The following is a 4,824-nucleotide window of genomic DNA, read 5'->3' as shown; positions in this document are numbered from 1 at the left end:
TGCTTGGCCCCTCTCTCCAGAAAACCAGGCAGAGCGGGGACGCCTCGGCAGTGGTTGGGGGCGGGGAATTGGAGCGGGTTGGGGTCGCAGGAGCCCGGGCTTCGTGCCAGTTCTGGACCTGGAGCGCGCGCGTCCCCGAGCCCGTCGCTTCCCGGGCCCCAGAGGGTGCCATGCTTGGCCCCTCTCTCCAGAAAACCAGGCAGAGCGGGTGCACCTACTGAATCTGAAAGCACGTGAAACAGAACACCCCAAAGCCCACCAGCCCCTGAAATGCTGGGATAGGAGCAAGAGCAGGGCCCTTGGACGCTGAGAAAGTGCCTCTTTCCCTCCTGCTCCTTCCCTTCTCCTTGTGGGGACACGTGGCAGGGCCGGGTGTGGGAGTGGGACCCGTTTCCCGAGGGATGGAGGACGCGGTGACCGGCTGCTCCCGCCCCCTACACGTCCAGTCCGACCCGTTAGGCGCCCTGGCCTCAGGTGGCCCGCCCGCCCCAGCAGCAGCTCAGCCGCAGACTGGCCACCTTCTCCCGCCACACGTCTCGGTAAGGGAACAAAAAATCTCATAAAGGCTCCTCTGCCTTTTCTTGGAAGGCAACTTCAGCGGCAAATTACGCTGTTTTATGACTTGCTCTAAAAGCTGTGACTTTGTGTTGCTTTTCTCCTGATTTTAGTTGAGTGAGTTAACAAGGGAAGGTAGCTATTAGCCAATTGTATATCCATACAGTTACATTTTTTGTGGATGTTTTAGTTGGCCTAGAGATTGAGAAGGGGTTTTTTGCTTGTTTATTTGTGTGTTTGTTTTGAGACAGAGTCTCTGTCACCCAGGTTGGAGTGCAAAGGCGCAATCTCATCTCACTGAAACCTCCGGCCCACCCCCACCCCCTCCTGGGTTCAAGCAATTCTCCTGCCTCAGCCCCTCCAGTAGCTGCGACTACAGGCGCTCGCCACCATGCCTGGCTAATTTTTGTATTTTTGGTCGAGACGGGGTTTCACCATGTTGGCCAGGTTGATTTCGAACTCGTGATCTCAAGTGACCCGCCCACCTAGGCCTCACAAAGTGCTGGGATTATGGGCGTGAGCCACCATGCCCTGCCGAGAAAGGTTTTTTGTTTTTCATTTTGGAAGGGGAGATACTATTTGTTTTTTGATTGTTTTCTCTGTGCTTCTTTCTAGAAAGTTGGGTTTCATGGTTGTGGATGGCAAGTACTGTTTCCAGTTTACACGTTGGAGAACTAGGGCAAGGAAAAAAAGTGATTTGCTCTTTGAATCTCATCTCTCTCATCTACAAAATGGAGGAGGTTTTGGCCACTTAGGGGTTTATTGTAGAGCAGTATTACACCGAGGTGCTCCCAGAAGCTCCTGCCTGCCCCTAGGCCCGTGAGTGATTTCATGAGTCAGAGGGTTCCTTCCAAGGATTGCTTTAGAGATCTGTCTTACTCTACCCAGTCTCCTTACCTTTTAATGGAAAAAGTAATGGTAATTTCATCTTCTGGAAAAGTATAGTTGGCTTAAAACGGTTTAAGGATTTTCCTGTATTTCTTTCAGCTTTTGCTGTGGCTTTGATGGTCGCTGATGGCCAAGATGACACACAGCAGTTGCACATTAATAATTTCCACATGTACTAGATCCTAATGGATTGGAGTTTTGCATAGCTGAACCATTGCCTGAACTTTGGTAGCCTCTTTCCAAAAAGGGCTTGAGCAAATCATGTCTACTTGGGAATCTGATTTCCTGTAGCAAGGAAGCAGGAAACCAAGAATTAGGCTTGCAGGTAAGGCTGTATCCCAGGTTCCACTGAGCTCTAGTGCTGAAACACAGCGAGAAGGCACACAACATCCCCCTGGGAGCTGTGCTCTGTCTGCATAAGTCTCCTCAATGTTGGTGTGTCTGGTTTTCAGGAGGCAGGTGTACTGTCTGAAGAGGCTTTGGAGATACCCCAAATAATTCAGGTCTTGACCTGCCCCAGGGCCACACACATGCGTATGCTCTCTCTGCTGTCTGTCTGTCTGTCTGTCTCTCTCTCTCTGGATTTCTCAGAGTGTGTATGTGTTTTTAATTTCCCCGGTGCTGCAGACCTTCTTAGGTTCCACCAGACCATCTGTTGCTGTCATTTCAGCTTGGAGTGCAGTGGAAAGAAAAAAGAAAGACACAGCCCGATTCTGTTACCGCCCTCATCCTTTACCTTGGCCTTCCATCATCTATAAGAACTTAACCTGCCTTGTAAGGATTAGATGAGACTGTGTGCATAAGAACCAACCGCCAGGCCCATGGCAAAACTGAGAACAGATTGTGGAGAAAGCCATTTGTTCTGACCTCCTCCCTTCTGTTTACATACAAAACTGAAGCCTTTGTGAGAATTGTGTATGTTATGACTTTCATTTAGGAAGTCAGTTAAGTGTTTAAATTTGGAAAAGGGTGTGCTGACAATTTGCACTGGTGATAAAGCAGAGAGGGGCCTGTGCAGTGGCTCAAGCCTATAATCCCAGCACTTTGAGAGGCCAAAGTGGGCGGATCACCCACGTTAGGAGCTCAAGACCAGCCTGGCCAACATGGTAAAATCCTGTCTCTACTAAAAATACAAAAATTAACCGGGCTTAGTGGCGGGTACCTGTAATCCCAGGTACTTGGGAGGCTGAGGCAGGAGAATCGCTTGAACCTGGGAGGCAGAGGTTGCAGTGAGCCAAGATGGCACCACTGCACTCTAGCCTGGGCGACAGAGCAAGACTCTGTCTCTTGTCTCTTATACACATCTAGATGTGTATAAGAGACAGGGATCAGGGAGGGGAGAGTTGCTATATCTCGGGACGTTAAACAGGGTTGGGCACAGCTGCCATTTCCAAAGGGTTTGCAGGAATAAGAAAAAGGAGGAGGCTGAGGTCGAAGTGATGTTAAATATTAGGGAAGGTGGCTTTTCCTTTGTTTTTTTTGGGTGGGGGAGGATTGAATACATTTTTAGTAAACTAACCTTTAGGAACAGTTTACTATATGCCAGGTATGGTGCTAAGCCCTTTCCTACAGTACCTTAAATGATTTTAACAATAAATAGTATACGTGGATCCAAAAGTTCCCCCTTATCCAGTAGTATATTTTCCAAGACCCCCAGTAGGTGCCTGAAACTGAGGACAGGACTGAACCCTATATATACTATGCACGAATTTCTCTTTCCTTCTTCACAGACAGCTTCATGGATAGAAATTCGTTCTTACTGCAGATCTTAGCAAGCTCAGTATAGGATTTTTTTTTCTTTCTTTCCTTACTAAATTGAGAACTTTCACCTTTTCGCTTAAAGAGAACACTTTACTAGCTGGGCATAGTGGCTCACGCCTGTAATCCCAGCACTTTGGGAGCCCGAGGTGGGCAGATCGCTTGAGCCCAGGAGTTCAAAACCAGCCTGGGCAACATGGCGAAACCCTGTCTCTACAAAAAATGCAAAAATTGGCCAGGTTTAGTGGTGCACACCTGTAGTCCCAGCTACTTGGGAGGCTGAGGTGGGAGAATCACCTGAGCCCAGGGAGGTTGAGGCTGCAGTGAGCTATGATGATGCCGTGGCACTCCAGCCTGGATGACAGAGACCTTGTCTCAAAATATATATATATATATATGTGTGTGTGTGTGTGTGTGTGTGTGTGTGTGTATGAAGGAAGGAAAGCAAGCAAGCAAGCACTTCACAGCATCTCTTTGGCATTTCTGAATTGCCAGCATCCCTACTTTTATGCTTTGAGGCTATGATTAAGTAAAATAAGAATTACTTGAACACAAGCACTGCGACGTCAGGACAATTAATCTGATCATTGAGATGGCTCCTAACTGACTAATAGACAAGTAGCATTGACAGCGTGGATCCTTTGGACAAAGGGATGATTCATGCCTCTGGTTGGACAGATCCAGATGCCTCGAGATTTCATCATGCTACTCAGAACAACATGCAATTAAAAACTTTCAAATTGTTCATTTCCAGAATTTTCCATTTAATATTTTCAGACTGTGGTGGTCTGCAAATAATTGAAGCCTTGGAAAGCAAAACTGAGGATAAGGGGAGACTACTGTACTGTTATTATCCTCATTTCACTGGTGAGGAAGCTGAGGCACAGAGATGAAGTAACTTGCCTAAGGTCACCTGTATAGTAAGTGGCAGTGTGGCCATGGGGTTGGTGGCGGTTTGATTCCCAGAGAAAGGAATCTGGCATGAGGGTGAGGTTCAAAGTGGATGCTCCCTCCCCTCCAAAAAGTGGAGTCCCCTCTAAAAAAGTGGAGGCCTAGAAAGTAAATAATTTATGATTCAGTTTCTAAGGGGACTCCTTCAGAGATGACCTCATGTAGACATAAAATTTTTAAAAACCAGGGCAGGCGCAGTGGCTCATGCCTGTAATTCAAGCACTTTGGGAGGCTGAGGTGGGTGGATCACTTGAGGCCAAGAGTTCGAGACCAGCCTGGCCAACATGGTGAAACTCCATCTCTACCAAAAAAATACAAAAAAAATAGCCAGGCATGATGGCTCATGCCTGTAATCTCACCTACTCGGGAGGCTGAGGCACAAGAATTGCTTGAACCTGGGAAGTGGAGGTTGTAGTGAGCTGAGATTGCACCACTGCACTCCAGCCTGGGTGACAGAGTGAGACCCCATCTCAAAAAATAGTACTCCCCCAAACCAAATAGTCATCAGTCATTTTGGATCTTCTCCAGTCCGTGCTGTGTAAGTGTCTCTGTAGGAGAACGTGGACCCAGCATGTCTGGGATTTCAGTTCTTGGGGAGCAGGGCCTCACTGGGGACCATGGGCGGGGGCTGGGCTGGATATTTGGACTCGTAACACTGCCATAGACTATTCC

The sequence above is a fragment of the Mandrillus leucophaeus genome, unplaced genomic scaffold (assembly GCF_000951045.1).
Source record: "Mandrillus leucophaeus isolate KB7577 unplaced genomic scaffold, Mleu.le_1.0 Scaffold91, whole genome shotgun sequence".
NCBI lineage: Eukaryota > Metazoa > Chordata > Mammalia > Primates > Cercopithecidae > Mandrillus > Mandrillus leucophaeus.
This window is presented reverse-complemented; position numbering follows the sequence as displayed.